Source organism: Ranitomeya imitator, chromosome 5, assembly GCF_032444005.1.
Source record: "Ranitomeya imitator isolate aRanImi1 chromosome 5, aRanImi1.pri, whole genome shotgun sequence".
Taxonomy (NCBI): Eukaryota; Metazoa; Chordata; class Amphibia; order Anura; family Dendrobatidae; genus Ranitomeya; species Ranitomeya imitator.
Window position 1 is genome coordinate 493842330 of NC_091286.1, and position 17229 is coordinate 493859558.

Sequence of the window (17229 nt, forward strand, 5' to 3'; positions counted from 1 at the left end):
CCAGAAGTGGACGCAAAGTGGATGGAAGATATAAAGAAAGGACATCTCCTCCTTCTGTATCCATGTCTGGCAATCTGCATGTGCACAAAAACAGTAAGGGCAGAAGTGTTCATAATAAAAGACTGGGGTCCCCAACCTCACAGCCCACGTGATCACCAGCTCGGAAGAGTGCGGTTTCTCTGGGGACTCAGTCACTTGAATGGGCGAATTTGGTCCACAAACTAGGACATGTGTCTGTTGTGCACAATGTCAGTCAGTAACAGTAGATTTTCCATCTGCAGGTCCCGGGTGGAACATCAGCTAAATATTACTGTAGCAGCAACATGGATGACATTTGGAATCACAGCCGCACGGGGAGAAAAGAATCCACAGCAATAACTGGCGCTGACCATTCAGGATCCACAGCAGCTCATGTTCTGCTTGTGCAATGAATGGCGGTCTACCTGCCAGCGGCCACATAATAAGCGCACAGATTCAGCCGTTCCATGGTCCTTTCCTGCAGATTTGCCGATCACTGATGAGGATGATGGATCCCAAGTCTACTGGTAACGCTTCAATCAGATGTTTGCGGTGATTTTTTGGTTGAAAGTGAACAAGCACGTCAGGGGGGATTATCGGTATTTGCTGTCAGTTTTTACCATCAGTGGTTTTCTCATATGAAAAAATAAATATCTTCTCCAGACCATTACAATGTTAAAACCCAAGAGCTCACAGATAATGTGCCCAGGATTGGTCCAGGCCCTGGTCCGCATCATGTGGACAACTACACAGATAATAATGCGCACGTGCTCCACATGTGAAAACAGACGATCCACAACGGCTCAGATTTATCTAGTTCTGTGCACTGGCCTTCATGGCGTAAGATGCTCCGGCTAATGGATCTGAGGCTGCTGGGGCCACCATGAAATCACGCTCGGTTCTGTCGCCATTTATAACACTTTTGTTGCGTAAATATTAAAGGCGTTGGCCACTACTTTTTTATTGATTGCCAGACGGCCATATAAATCAGCCGGGGATTGGCACACAGTGTGTGGACTGGCCGGCGGCTCTCCAGACCAGAGTGCCACAGATTCATGTATTTCTATGCAGCCATCATGCTCGGGTTATAAGGGCTGCGGCCAGTTCACGCACAGCGGTCCGATCACCATCAGATGTGCACGGCCGGCTGCTCCCTTAGGACAGGCCATCACTATCTGATGGGTGAGGGGGTGCGACACCTGGCACAGTCTCGGGGGCTGCCAGAACACCCACAGCCCCTGCTCCAGATCCACCCGCTATTCATCCGCAGAGGCCTCCACAGAAATGACGGAGCAGGATCTGAGACCTTCTGGCCGCCAGAAACAGCTGGTCGGGGGCTGCCGCCTGTCACACACTAATCAGGTACTGCAATACAAAACTAGTAGCTATCCCATGTAATAAATGGCACGTGATCGGCCACACCCCCTCTGGCTCAACTCCGCCCACTTTCCAAAAAGATGGCAGAGGGGCTCAGGATTCAAGTAAAAAAAAAAAAAAAGCCCCAAAAGTTGCGTAAAAACAGGATTTTTGGTTGCTTACCGTAAAATCTGTTTCTCGGAGCCTTCATTGGGGGACACAGAAACCATGGGTGTATGCTGCTGCCACTAGGAGGCTGACACTATGCAAATAAAAAAGTTAGCTCCTCCTCTGCAGTGTACACCCTACCGACAGGAAGTAGGATATTCAGTTAGTGAGAAAGCAGTAGGAGAAGCAACGTGTAAAAGAGAAAGAATAATAATAACATAATAAACTTTATCCACATAGCGCCAACAAATTCCACGGCGCTCCATAGATTAACAGTTTCAAGCACTCAAAGAGTATTCAAAGAACTCAAACGTATACAGTAAACAGAGCTGTTCAACTTGGGAGGGAGCTGTGTCCCCCAATGAAGGCTCCGAGAAACAGATTTTACGGTAAGCAACCAAAAATCCTGTTTTCTCTATCGCCTTTCATTGGGGGACACAGAAACCATGGGACGTCCCAAAGCAGTCCCTGGGGTGGGAAAAACAGACTTCCATCAAGTACGAGGACTCACCACTGCCGCCTGCAGGATCCTTCTGCCCAGGCTGGAGTCCGCCGTAGTCCGGCGAAACGTGTGGATGGAAGACCAGGTTGCCGCTTTGCAAAGCCGTCGGCGAAAGCCCCTGTGACGTACCACACTGGAAGCGCCGACTGCCCGGGTAGAGTGAGCCTTTATCTCAGGAGGGGCACTCTGTTCTTGACCCGGTAAGCTTCCAAAATTGCCGTTCTGATCGAGCGAACAATAGTCGCCTTGGAAGCCAGCAGGTCTCTACGCACGCCATCAAGGATGACGAAAAGAGAATCCATCTTTCGGAAAGCGGCCGTGCTAGCCAGGGAGATCCTCACTGCCCTGACGGGGTCCAGCCTGTACAACGATCGCTCCAGAGGATGAGTCGGAGCTGGACAAAAGGAAGGCAAAACGATGTCCTCGCTGAGGTGGAAAGATGAAAACCACCTCGTGAAAAGAAGGAAGGCGGAGGCCTGGGACCACCTTGTCCTGGTGGAAAAACCATAAAGGAAAACCAAATGGAAAAACCATAAAGGAGGTCGGCAAGAAATGGCCGCCAACTCAAACACGCGGCGGATCGAAGAGATAGACTTGAGAAAAGCCACCTTCCGAGATAGAACTGACAGGGAAAACTCCCCGAGAGGCTCAAAAGGGGGGAACCCCTGAGAATAACCAGCACAACCTTTAAATCCCATGAATCCACAGAGGCCCTGTACAGAGGGACAGAGTGGGCTACTCCTTGAAGGAAGGTCTTAACCTGTGGCTGAGAAGATAACGTCTTCTTAAAGGGAAGAAGAGCGCAGGAACCTGGCCCTTTATGGAACTGAGAGCGAAGCCCAAATCCAGTCCTGCCTGAAGGAAAACCAAATGGAAGGCAGGGAAAGGACATAGGTGAAAAGCGGTTGGACTCGCACCAACGAAAGTAAGCCTTTCAGGTACGATAGTAGATCCTGAAAGAAGACGAAGGCTTCCTAGCCTGGATTATAGCGTGACCCATCCGGGCCGAAAGACCGGACGCTCTTAGAACTGTGGAGTCCACAGCCACGCCGTTAGACTGAGCGACCGATAATTCGGGTGGCAGATCGGACCCTGAGACAGCAGATCGGGTCTGTTTGGAAGGCGCCAGGGGTGACCGGGAGAAGATTGATGATGTCCGCAAACCAAGACCTCCTGGGCCAATCCGGGACGATCAGAATGACCGACACCCATCCCGCCTTGATCTTTTCGACAGCTTGGAAAGCAAGGGAAAGGGGTGGGAACCGATAGGGGAGCGCGAACTGCAACCAAGGAATGGCCAAAGTGTTAACACCACTGTGAGAGGATCGCGGGACCTTGGACCGACCCAAGGGACCTTCCTATTCAATCGGGACGCCATGAGGTGCACATCTGGAGTCCCCCAATCGAAGAGCAATCCGATAGGAAACCTCCTGAAGTACCAGTCCCCTGCCACAAGGCCCTCGCGGCCGAGGAAGTCGGCGGCCTAAATGTCCACGCTGGGGACATGCACTGCGGAGCTCACCAGGACCGTTACCTTTATCCAAAGGAGGATCCTGGAAACTCGGCCGAGGCCAGAGACCGCCGAGTCCACCCCTGGTGGTAGATATATGCCACTGCTGTGTCATTGTCTGTCTAGGCTGCTGAGAATCCTTACCCAGTGAAGGAAAGACAGAAAGATGATCCGGAACTCGAGGACATTGATCGGCAAGGAGGACTCCTGCACCGACCAACAACCCTGAAAAGAACAGGTGACAAAGCCCCGCGCCTCCACCGAGCGGGCTGACGTCCGTCGTCACCACCTGCCAGGGAACTGAAAGGAAAGATATGCTGTGAAGGATCTACTCTGGGATAAGAGAAGTGACCTCGGCCACCAGTCGAGGAACCGTTTGACCCGGGGGGAAAGCCGGATCAGACGATGCAGGGAGAAGACATACCTGTCCCCCTGTGATAGAATAGCCTGCTGAAGAAGTCTTGAATGAAACGGGCGAAGGGAAAATTGCTCCCGATGTTGCAACCAACCTCCTTAGGACCTTTAAGGCCCATCGGAAAGGAGGGGAGCCGAAAACCCTGGAGCAAGCAAACTTCCTGACAAAGGAGGGATATCCTGTGTTCGGGAAGGAAGACTCTGGTCCGACAAGTGTCGAAGAACATGCCCGGAGATACGAGGCGCTGAACAAGATGGAACTTCTTCCTGTTGACGAGCCACCCGCAATGGCTAGAGTGTCGGGAAGATGGATAGACTTTCGGGAGCCTGAAACCGAAATTCCTGAGCCTCCATGGAAGCGATTACTGAACGAGGGAATATCATCCTGAAGTGTCTCCGACGAAACCTCCTGTTCAGCAAATTGAGATCCGGACTGGGACGAACCTTGTCGTCCTCTGATTCGAAGAGAAGCCTGTGAACCGTTGAACCGTTCCTGTTCTGGGACGGGAACGATTACCCCGGATCTAAGGAGGGAAACAATGGCTGTAAAGAAACCCGGGACTAGAGCGGGGTCTCTTGGAGGTTGGGATTCGAAGAAAACGATCCCAGGGCCGTGAAATGAAGATTTTGTATCTAGAGGATACAAGTGCCCTGGCCCATGCGTCCTCTACTGAGGAGACCCAGACGTCCCTGAGGAACAGGAGAAACGGGCTAGAGTCTAGTCGTGGGTCATGCCTAGGTGGAACTTCCAGTCCTGGACCTGGAGAATCCACCTTAGGAGTAGCGGGGACGCCAGGAAGGAGTGAGTCGAAGAATACCTTATTTTCTTAACGTGCCTGTGGCCTCTGTTGCGAAAAGGAATCTGATGCCGCGAAACGACGCAAAAAAGGCCGAAAAGGACCGAAGTTGCCGCCTAAGAGAACTGGTGCCGCCAGTGGCGTCCTTAATAACTTGGTCCAGCTTGGAACCGAAAGGACGTGATCCTTGAAAAAGCCAGGCTCGTAAGGGACTTCTTTGATGACTCTTGAGCCAAACAGAACGACGGCTGGCAACAACATTACCGGGTGTCTGAGCGGCAGAAGACGCGACGTCCAGAGAACACATTATTCCCCGGCATGAGTAATCTGGGTGGTAACTTCCGCCAGCCAGTCTGGTGGAGCTCCGGCTAGAATGCCCCAATGGAGTTGTTTTAGCCCCTTCGGCCGGCGGATCCACAGGGGGAGAGGTCGTTCTCCATCACCTCTCATTCCAGTTGGCGATGAGATCCGGAGGAAAGAGATATGAGACTCCAAGACGCTTTCCTCTTTGAGAACGTCTGGTCGAATTCGCTCTTTCTCTGGCCAGAAGCTCCTCGATTCAGGATGAGGAGCGAATCCCTTGGGAGGTAGTTTAGACCGTCTAAACGAAACCGCCTGATCTGCAGGTTTCGTAGAGGAATCTTTGTAGCCACAAGTCAGATTGGACGCTCCAACGAGGCTTTGAACCATATCCCTCATGATAAGATATGGTTCGACTCCGGCCCCAAATTATCCTCCGAAGGTACATCAGAGAAAGCCTCGCCTGACTCAGGGGGGGGGGGGGGGGGGGGGAGGATAAGGGGAAACTCGACCGCAGAGAAAGACTGTGGGGCGAGATGGACCGAGAAGATAACTCAGACTGGCGTTCCCGACAATCTTTCGCGGCCTGTATTGGAAAACTCGGACAGAGCTTCCTGCGACCCGCTGGCTACTACGGAAGGCTGCAGGGGCAACCGATCGAGCACGGACACAAGGGTCTGGGACACCCGTGTGAGATCCGCTACTGATAGAGACAGAGGGGAGGCCCAACCTGGGGTGGGGACTTCGCTCTGAGGCGGAGCAGCGGGAACAAAATGTGGGTTGCTGCAGGCCTGCCTGAAGGGAGCTTGTGGTTACAAGGCGAACCCTGAAAGTGTTTCACTAAGACACAGGAAAAGGTAGGAGGCCGGGAGCGACCTCCCTTAAAATTAGACCGAACGGGCCCATAAGGGAAATGTCAGAAGATTAGGGGTTTGAGTCAAACTGCGGTGCAGAGGTACTCACGGCAGGCGCTGCGGTGTCCAGATGGAAGGCTGCACGGCTTGGAAGATGCTCCTCAGGAACAATAGCCCCTAGGAGAGCAGGTAGACACATCTGGGGCACTCTTGTCCGGAACTTACTGCAGGCCTGAAGAACAGCAGTGGAACAGAAAGATGGAGCTGCTGCCCTGCAGCCTCTGGTGTGATCCGCGCAGATGATGTGCTGTGCCCCCAGGAGAAAATGCGAGCACGTTGGAATCTCCTGCCCTGGCTCAGCAGCGACGTGGGGGAAGGGGCGGAGACAGCCCACATGGCGCCGGTAGGCGGAGATTGCAGGGCACAGTTTGTCGGGCGGGAGAAAGCCCGCCCGAAGAAAGCGGAAGTGAAGGAGCGCGGTACCGGAAGTAGGCCCCGGCGGGAGCCGGGACCTAAATTAGAGGCCGGTGCCGCTGGAAAAGAGACCGCGGCCCCGGAACAGTGCACCGCAGAGCAGCGCGGCAGCCTGCCAGGACCGCAGGGACGGGACGTGGCGCCGAAGTAGGCCCCAGCTGAAGCCGGGACCTAAAGGAGAGGCCGGCGCCGCTGGAAAAGAAACCGCGGCCCCGGAACAGTGCACCGCAGAGCAGCGCGGCAGCCTGCCAGAGCCGCAGGGAGGACGTGACGCGGCGCCGAAGTAGGCCCCGGCAGAAGCTGGGACCTAAATTAGAGGCCGGCGCCGCCGGAAAGGGGATCGCGGCGCCGAAGCCCGCAGGGCGGCCGCAGGGGGGAGCGGTGCCGGCGTCGCCAGAAAAGTGACATTGCGGCCGCTGCGCAGTGTGGCCGCAGGGAGGGCACTGCGGCCCCGATGAAGGGGATAGCCCGTAGTGCAGAGCCACTGCTCGTCTTGGTGCCCCTAGGATCCCTTTTAAAATAAAATCAGCGCCGCCATAGAAGATAGTGCAGCGTATTTAGGGCCAACTACTCCCCCACACCGTGAGAGAGTAAGGGGAAGATCTGGAAATTTAGGGGAAATACTCACCTAAACATCCCACGCAGTTACTAACCTGAAGGTATCAGACGTCCACGGAGCTGTGATGGACGTCCTCGTCTCCTCCAACCGACAGGCTCTGGTGGGCGAGTGGGTGGGGGACGGAGCCAGGACCGGACTTCTGAGCACGCTGGTGTGCTAGGATCTTGGTCCTGGAGAGGGATCTATGAGGATACGGGGTGGCAGTACACGCCGTACTCATAGTCCGCATAGTGGGACTACAGGTGTGACTGTTCACCCTGTATCCCTCTGGAAAAATCTGAAAAGAAACGACGCACATTGAGGTAGATAAGGGTCTAATGAAAGACCCGTGTCCACCTCCTACTGACACTAAGCTAAACTGGATATCCTACTTCCTGCCGGTAGGGTGTACACTGCAGAGGAGGAGCTAACTTTTTTTATTTGCATAGTGTCAGCCTCCTAGTGGCAGCAGCATACACCCATGGTTCCTGTGTCCCCCAATGAAAGGCGATAGAGAAAAAACAACAACATGTAGCTTTACTCCAGAAAGCCAATGTGACCAGCGTGATAAGGGGCCGTGTGTGAGCCCACCACAGAGGCTCTGCTGACAAGAGGTCACCACATCGGGATCTGCTCACACCCAGTCCTGGCAGATCACTGGGTTTAAAGGGATCCAGCAGATTTGTCTCTTACATAAAATGACCTATGATCAGCCACGTGTCAGGGGACAAGATACAGACGCCTCATCACCAGCTGCTGCCATAGTGTCCGCGGCGGCTCCCGTGTAATCCCCCCAATCACTGCTGCCATAGTAGAGGTGTCTGCAGCCGGACGGCTCCCCCGTGTAATCCCCCCAATCACTGCTGCCATAGTAGAGGTGTCTGCGGCCGGACGGCTTCCCCGTGTAATCCCCCCAATCACTGCTGCCATAGCATAGGTGTCTGCGGCCGGACGGCTCCCCCGTGTAATCCCCCCAATCACTGCTGCCAGAGCATAGGTGTCTGCGGCCGGACGGCTCCCCCGTGTAATCCCCCCAATCACTGCTGCCAGAGCATAGGTGTCTGCGGCCGGACGGCTCCCCCGTGTAATCCCCCCAATCACTGCTGCCATAGCATAGGTGTCTGCGGCCGGACGGCTCCCCCGTGTAATCCCCCCAATCACTGCTGCCAGAGCATAGGTGTCTGCGACCGGACGGCTCCCCCGTGCAATCCCCCCGATCACTGCTGCCATAGTAGAGGTGTCTGCGGCCAGACGGCTCCCCCATGTAATCCCAATCACTGCTGCCATAGTAGAGGTGTCTGCGGCCGGACGGTATCCCGTGTAATCCCCCCAATCACTGCTGCCATAGTAGAGGTGTCTGCGGCCGGACGGCTCCCCCGTGTAATCCCCCCAATCACTGCTGCCAGAGCATAGGTGTCTGCGGCCGGACGGCTCCCCCGTGTAATCCCCCCAATCACTGCTGCCAGAGCATAGGTGTCTGCGGCCGGACGGCTCCCCCGTGTAATCCCCCCAATCACTGCTGCCAGAGCATAGGTGTCTGCGGCCGGACGGCTCCCCCGTGTAATCCCCCCAATCACTGCTGCCATAGCATAGGTGTCTGCGGCCGGACGGCTCCCCCGTGTAATTCCCCCAATAACTGCTGCCAGAGCATAGGTGTCTGCGGCCGGACGGCTCCCCCGTGTAATCCCCCCAATCACTGCTGCCAGAGCATAGGTGTCTGCGGCCGGACGGCTCCCCCATGTAATCCCCCCAATCACTGCTGCCAGAGCATAGGTGTCTGCGGCCGGACGGCTCCCCCGTGTAATCCCCCCAATCACTGCTGTCAGAGCATAGGTGTCTGCGACCGGACGGCTCCCCCGTGCAATCCCCCCGATCACTGCTGCCATAGTAGAGGTGTCTGCGGCCAGACGGCTCCCCCATGTAATCCCCCCGATCACTGCTGCCATAGTAGAGGTGTCTGCGGCCAGACGGCTCCCCGTGTAATCCCCCCAATCACTGCTGCCATAGCATAGGTGTCTGCGGCCAGACGGCTCCCAGTGTAATCCCCCCAATCACTGCTGCCATAGTAGAGGTGTCTGCAACCGGACGGCATCCCGTGTAATCCCCCCAATCACTGTTGCCATAGTAGAGGTGTCTGCGGCCGGACGGCATCCCGTGTAATCCCCCCAATCACTGCTGCCATAGTAGAGGTGTCTGCGGCCGGACGGCTCCCCCGTGTAATCCCCCCAATCACTGCTGCCATAGCATAGGTGTCTGCGGCCGGACGGCTCCCCCGTGTAATCCCCCCAATCACTGCTGCCATAGCATAGGTGTCTGCGGCCGGACGGCATCCCGTGTAATCCCCCCAATCACTGTTGCCATAGTAGAGGTGTCTGCGGCCGGACGGCTCCCCCGTGTAATCCCCCCAATCACTGCTGCCATAGCATAGGTGTCTGCGGCCGGACGGCTCCCCCGTGTAATCCCCCCAATCACTGCTGCCATAGCATAGGTGTCTGCGGCCGGACGGCTCCCCCGTGTAATCCCCCAATCACTGCTGCCATAGCATAGGTGTCTGCGGCCGGACGGCTCCCCCGTGTAATCCCCCCAATCACTGCTGCCATAGCATAGGTGTCTGCGGCCGGACGGCATCCCGTGTAATCCCCCCAATCACTGCTGCCATAGCATAGGTGTCTGCGACCGGACGGCATCCCGTGTAATCCCCCCAATCACTGCTGCCATAGCATAGGTGTCTGCGACCGGACGGCTCCCCCGTGTAATCCCCCCAATCACTGCTGCCATAGCATAGGTGTCTGCGGCCAGACGGCTCCCCCGTGTAATCCCCCCAATCACTGCTGCCATAGCATAGGGGTCTGCGGCCGGACGGCTCCCCCGTGTAATCCCCCCAATCACTGCTGCCATAGCATAGGTGTCTGCGACCGAACGGCATCCCGTGTAATCCCCCCAATCACTGCTGCCATAGCATAGGGGTCTGCGGCCGGACGGCTCCCCCGTGTAATCCCCCCAATCACTGCTGCCATAGCATAGGGGTCTGCGGCCGGACGGCTTCACCGTGTAATCCCCCCAATCACTGCTGCCATAGCATAGGTGTCTGCGGCCAGACGGCTCCCCCGTGTAATCCCCCCAATCACTGCTGCCATAGCATAGGTGTCTGCGGCCGGACGGCTCCCCCGTGTAATCCCCCCGATCACTGCTGCCATAGCATAGGTGTCTGCGACCGGACGGCATCCCGTGTAATCCCCCCAATCACTGCTGCCATAGCATAGGTGTCTGCGGCCGGACGGCTCCCCCGTGTAATCCCCCCAATCACTGCTGCCATAGCATAGGTGTCTGCGGCCAGACGGCTCCCCCGTGTAATCCCCCCAATCACTGCTGCCATAGCATAGGGGTCTGCGGCCGGACGGCTCCCCCGTGTAATCCCCCCAATCACTGCTGCCATAGCATAGGGGTCTGCGGCCGGACGGCTCCCCCGTGTAATCCCCCCAATCACTGCTGCCATAGCATAGGGGTCTGCGGCCGGACGGCTCCCCCGTGTAATCCCCCCAATCACTGCTGCCATAGCATAGGGGTCTGCGGCCAGACGGCTCCCCCGTGTAATCCCCCCAATCACTGCTGCCATAGCATAGGGGTCTGCGGCCAGACGGCTCCCCCGTGTAATCCCCCCAATCACTGCTGCCATAGCATAGGTGTCTGCGGCCAGACGGCTCCCCCGTGTAATCCCCCCAATCACTGCTGCCATAGCATAGGGGTCTGCGGCCAGACGGCTCCCCCGTGTAATCCCCCCAATCACTGCTGCCATAGCATAGGGGTCTGCGGCCGGACGGCTCCCCCGTGTAATCCCCCCAATCACTGCTGCCATAGCATAGGGGTCTGCGGCCGGACGGCTCCCCCGTGTAATCCCCCCAATCACTGCTGCCATAGCATAGGGGTCTGCGGCCAGACGGCTCCCCCGTGTAATCCCCCCAATCACTGCTGCCATAGCATAGGGGTCTGCGGCCAGACGGCTCCCCCGTGTAATCCCCCCAATCACTGCTGCCATAGCATAGGTGTCTGCGGCCGGACGGCATCCCGTGTAATCCCCCCAATCACTGCTGCCATAGTAGAGGTGTCTGCGGCCGGACGGCTCCCCCGTGTAATCCCCCCAATCACTGCTGCCATAGCATAGGGGTCTGCGCCAGACGGCTCCCAGTGTAATCCCCCCAATCACTGCTGCCATAGCATAGGTGTCTGCGGCCGGACGGCATCCCGTGTAATCCCCCCAATCACTGCTGCCATAGTAGAGGTGTCTGCGGCCGGACGGCTCCCCCGTGTAATCCCCCCAATCACTGCTGCCATAGCATAGGGGTCTGCGGCCAGACGGCATCCCGTGTAATCCCCCCAATCACTGCTGCCATAGTAGAGGTGTCTGCGGCCGGACGGCTCCCCCGTGTAATCCCCCCAATCACTGCTGCCATAGCATAGGTGTCTGCGGCCGGACGGCTCCCCCGTGTAATCCCCCCAATCACTGCTGCCATAGCATAGGTGTCTGCGGCCGGACGGCATCCCGTGTAATCCCCCCAATCACTGCTGCCATAGCATAGGTGTCTGCGGCCAGACGGCTCCCCGTGTAATCCCCCCGATCACTGCTGCCATAGTAGAGGTGTCTGCGGCCGGACGGCTCCCCCGTGTAATCCCCCCGATCACTGCTGCCATAGCATAGGGGTCTGCGGCCGGACGGCTCCCCCGTGCAATCCCCCCGATCACTGCTGCCATAGTAGAGGTGTCTGCGGCCAGACGGCTCCCCCATGTAATCCCAATCACTGCTGCCATAGTAGAGGTGTCTGCGGCCGGACGGCATCCCGTGTAATCCCCCCAATCACTGCTGCCATAGTAGAGGTGTCTGCGGCCGGACGGCTCCCCCGTGTAATCCCCCCAATCACTGCTGCCAGAGCATAGGTGTCTGCGGCCGGACGGCTCCCCCGTGTAATCCCCCCAATCACTGCTGCCAGAGCATAGGTGTCTGCGGCCGGACGGCTCCCCCGTGTAATCCCCCCAATCACTGCTGCCATAGCATAGGTGTCTGCGGCCGGACGGCTCCCCCGTGTAATTCCCCCAATCACTGCTGCCAGAGCATAGGTGTCTGCGGCCGGACGGCTCCCCCGTGTAATCCCCCCAATCACTGCTGCCAGAGCATAGGTGTCTGCGGCCGGACGGCTCCCCCATGTAATCCCCCCAATCACTGCTGCCAGAGCATAGGTGTCTGCGGCCGGACGGCTCCCCCGTGTAATCCCCCCAATCACTGCTGTCAGAGCATAGGTGTCTGCGACCGGACGGCTCCCCCGTGCAATCCCCCCGATCACTGCTGCCATAGTAGAGGTGTCTGCGGCCAGACGGCTCCCCCATGTAATCCCCCCGATCACTGCTGCCATAGTAGAGGTGTCTGCGGCCAGACGGCTCCCCGTGTAATCCCCCCAATCACTGCTGCCATAGCATAGGTGTCTGCGGCCAGACGGCTCCCAGTGTAATCCCCCCAATCACTGCTGCCATAGTAGAGGTGTCTGCGGCCAGACGGCTCCCCCGTGTAATCCCCCCAATCACTGCTGCCATAGCATAGGTGTCTGCGGCCAGACGGCTCCCAGTGTAATCCCCCCAATCACTGCTGCCATAGTAGAGGTGTCTGCAGCCGGACGGCTCCCCCGTGTAATCCCCCCAATCACTGCTGCCATAGCATAGGTGTCTGCGGCCGGACGGCTCCCCCGTGTAATCCCCCCAATCACTGCTGCCATAGCATAGGGGTCTGCGGCCGGACGGCTCCCCCGTGTAATCCCCCCAATCACTGCTGCCATAGCATAGGTGTCTGCGACCGGACGGCTCCCCCGTGTCATCCCCCCAATCACTGCTGCCATAGCATAGGGGTCTGCGGCCGGACGGCTCCCCCGTGTAATCCCCCAATCACTGCTGCCATAGCATAGGTGTCTGCGGCCGGACGGCTCCCCTGTGTAATCCCCCCAATCACTGCTGCCATAGCATAGGGGTCTGCGGCTGGACGGCTCCCCCGTGTAATCCCCCCAATCACTGCTGACATAGCATAGGTGTCTGCGACCGGACGGCATCCCGTGTAATCCCCCCAATCACTGTTGCCATAGTAGAGGTGTCTGCGGCCGGACGGCATCCCGTGTAATCCCCCCAATCACTGCTGCCATAGTAGAGGTGTCTGCGGCCGGACGGCTCCCCCGTGTAATCCCCCCAATCACTGCTGCCATAGCATAGGTGTCTGCGGCCGGACGGCTCCCCCGTGTAATCCCCCCAATCACTGCTGCCATAGCATAGGTGTCTGCGGCCGGACGGCATCCCGTGTAATCCCCCCAATCACTGTTGCCATAGTAGAGGTGTCTGCGGCCGGACGGCTCCCCCGTGTAATCCCCCCAATCACTGCTGCCATAGCATAGGTGTCTGCGGCCGGACGGCTCCCCCGTGTAATCCCCCCAATCACTGCTGCCATAGCATAGGTGTCTGCGGCCGGACGGCTCCCCCGTGTAATCCCCCAATCACTGCTGCCATAGCATAGGTGTCTGCGGCCGGACGGCTCCCCCGTGTAATCCCCCCAATCACTGCTGCCATAGCATAGGTGTCTGCGGCCGGACGGCATCCCGTGTAATCCCCCCAATCACTGCTGCCATAGCATAGGTGTCTGCGACCGGACGGCATCCCATGTAATCCCCCCAATCACTGCTGCCATAGCATAGGTGTCTGCGACCGGACGGCTCCCCCGTGTAATCCCCCCAATCACTGCTGCCATAGCATAGGTGTCTGCGGCCAGACGGCTCCCCCGTGTAATCCCCCCAATCACTGCTGCCATAGCATAGGGGTCTGCGGCCGGACGGCTCCCCCGTGTAATCCCCCCAATCACTGCTGCCATAGCATAGGTGTCTGCGACCGAACGGCATCCCGTGTAATCCCCCCAATCACTGCTGCCATAGCATAGGTGTCTGCGACCGGACGGCTCCCCCGTGTAATCCCCCCAATCACTGCTGCCATAGCATAGGTGTCTGCGGCCAGACGGCTCCCCCGTGTAATCCCCCCAATCACTGCTGCCATAGCATAGGGGTCTGCGGCCGGACGGCTCCCCCGTGTAATCCCCCCAATCACTGCTGCCATAGCATAGGGGTCTGCGGCCGGACGGCTTCACCGTGTAATCCCCCCAATCACTGCTGCCATAGCATAGGTGTCTGCGACCGGACGGCTCCCCCGTGTAATCCCCCCAATCACTGCTGCCATAGCATAGGTGTCTGCGGCCGGACGGCTCCCCCGTGTAATCCCCCCGATCACTGCTGCCATAGCATAGGTGTCTGCGACCGGACGGCATCCCGTGTAATCCCCCCAATCACTGCTGCCATAGCATAGGTGTCTGCGGCCGGACGGCTCCCCCGTGTAATCCCCCCAATCACTGCTGCCATAGCATAGGTGTCTGCGGCCAGACGGCTCCCCCGTGTAATCCCCCCAATCACTGCTGCCATAGCATAGGGGTCTGCGGCCGGACGGCTCCCCCGTGTAATCCCCCCAATCACTGCTGCCATAGCATAGGGGTCTGCGGCCGGACGGCTCCCCCGTGTAATCCCCCCAATCACTGCTGCCATAGCATAGGGGTCTGCGGCCGGACGGCTCCCCCGTGTAATCCCCCCAATCACTGCTGCCATAGCATAGGGGTCTGCGGCCAGACGGCTCCCCCGTGTAATCCCCCCAATCACTGCTGCCATAGCATAGGGGTCTGCGGCCAGACGGCTCCCCCGTGTAATCCCCCCAATCACTGCTGCCATAGCATAGGTGTCTGCGGCCAGACGGCTCCCCCGTGTAATCCCCCCAATCACTGCTGCCATAGCATAGGGGTCTGCGGCCAGACGGCTCCCCCGTGTAATCCCCCCAATCTCTGCTGCCATAGCATAGGGGTCTGCGGCCGGACGGCTCCCCCGTGTAATCCCCCCAATCACTGCTGCCATAGCATAGGGGTCTGCGGCCGGACGGCTCCCCCGTGTAATCCCCCCAATCACTGCTGCCATAGCATAGGGGTCTGCGGCCAGACGGCTCCCCCGTGTAATCCCCCCAATCACTGCTGCCATAGCATAGGGGTCTGCGGCCAGACGGCTCCCCCGTGTAATCCCCCCAATCACTGCTGCCATAGCATAGGGGTCTGCGGCCAGACGGCTCCCCCGTGTAATCCCCCCAATCACTGCTGCCATAGCATAGGGGTCTGCGGCCAGACGGCTCCCCCGTGTAATCCCCCCAATCTCTGCTGCCATAGCATAGGGGTCTGCGGCCGGACGGCTCCCCCGTGTAATCCCCCCAATCACTGCTGCCATAGCATAGGGGTCTGCGGCCGGACGGCTCCCCCGTGTAATCCCCCCAATCACTGCTGCCATAGCATAGGGGTCTGCGGCCAGACGGCTCCCCCGTGTAATCCCCCCAATCACTGCTGCCATAGCATAGGGGTCTGCGGCCGGACGGCTCCCCCGTGTAATCCCCCCGATCACTGCTGCCATAGCATAGGGGTCTGCGGCCGGACGGCTCCCCGTGTAACCCCCCAAACCCCCGCTGCCAGCCCGTACACCGTATACTGACCCGCCGCCGCTGGCACCACGAGCCGCCGTCACTCACACCGGGAGGAACTCGGAGCTGCGCACCACGTGGCCGGAGACACTTCCGCGTGACGTCACGGCCGAGGGTCCTGGGTTGGGGTGTCCATGCCGCTGCCTGTCCTGCACCAGCAGCGCTGCGGTGAGGAGGAGCTGCCCTCGGCTGTCAGTGTGACGCAGGACAGCATGCAGGCGGCCTGTTAATTATTATTAATTAATGTGTATTCATTTCATTAGGTAAAGTATAATACACGAATTATTTTATAAACGTTTTAGAAAGTGGAAACAGTATTCTTCCTGCTTCGAGGGGTTCTCTTCCATGTCAGCCCCTGTTCCAATGACATAATCCCCCTAGAGAAGTAAACCCCCCATATATTAATCTCCCGCGGGGGCGTCAGTCCGGTGTTGTCAGCGCGGAGTTTCACGCCGATCGGCTGCAGCGCTCCCCTGAGGAACCTGCCGTCTCTGGGACGTCCCGCTGCGGGGGATGAGCGGTATTTTATGTTACAAGGGGAGTACATAGTGACGTGTTGTTCTGGGTGGGTGGTCGCCTCCAGGGGGCGGCTCTCAATAATAGGTGCTTGTAAACACACAACTCTCAATAGAAACCTTCAAAATCTTTTCTGTTGTCAACAACGGAGGGATTTTTAGTTTGATTGTTTAGCACTTGTTGTCAGGGTTACCAGGCGGCAGAGCAGAGGTGGCCGAGCATCCACCGTGCTGACATTTTACTAGGGCTTGTGAGCGCTGATCTGCGATTCTGCCAGGGTCCGACGACCCCTGTGATGCTGCAGAGGCAAAACTGCGCCAGAGAGCGATCCGTCCAGGCCACTGATGCAACCGTGCTGCTGGCCAACCATTCAGGGGCCCAAAGGAATGGGAGCAGGGCCGACTGAAAATGAGAAGGATATGGCCCCGTACAAGGATTTGTATTTTTACGTAAATGCATGTATTTTTGCCTACAAATAATTTTTTGCAATTGGGTTTCATTAAAAAAAATTTCGGGGTTTTCCCTCTCTAGCCGCTGAGTTGTTCTCATTAAGTGCCCCAGTGAGAGAACGTGTTTCTTCTCTCTCGGATATAAACGCTGCAGCCGATTAACGACCATTGGAGCATCGGTCATGTGGCCTCGTTTATGTAACAATACTGGGAGTGGAAGCTGGGCTGAGAGCGGAGCCGCAGAGCTGAGAGCGGAGCCGCAGGGCTGAGAGCGGAGCCGCAGGGCTGAGAGCGGAGCCGCAGGGCTGAGAGCGGAGCCGCAGGGCTGAGAGCGGAGCCGCAGGGCTGAGAGCGGAGCCGCAGGGCTGAGAGCGGAGCCGCAGAGCTGAGAGCGGAGCAGCTTGGCTGAGAGCGGAGCAGCAGAGCTGAGAGCGGAGCAGCAGGGCTGAGAGCGGAGCAGCAGGGCTGAGAGCGGAGCAGCAGGGCTGAGAGCGGAGCAGCTGGGCTGAGAGCGGAGCAGCAGGGCTGAGAGCGGAGCAGCAGGGCTGAGAGCGGAGCAGCAGGGCTGAGAGCGGAGCATCAGGGCTGAGAGCGGAGCAGCTGGGCTGAGAGCGGAGCAGCTTGGCTGAGAGCGGAGCAGCAGAGCTGAGAGCGGAGCCGCAGGGCTGAGAGCGGAGCAGCAGGGCTGAGAGC

General features: G+C 58.3%; 1 protein-coding gene across 1 annotated transcript in view; it reads right to left on the reverse strand.

Moving 5' to 3' along the window:
- Positions 1 to 16079, reverse strand: part of NMD3 (NMD3 ribosome export adaptor) — a 63775-nt gene extending 47696 nt beyond the window's left edge. The window contains exon 1 of the mRNA XM_069727405.1: positions 15584 to 16079. The gene's annotated coding sequence lies outside the window, so the exon portion shown is untranslated. The remainder of the gene's footprint in view (positions 1 to 15583) is intronic.
- Positions 16080 to 17229: the final 1150 nt, after the last annotated feature.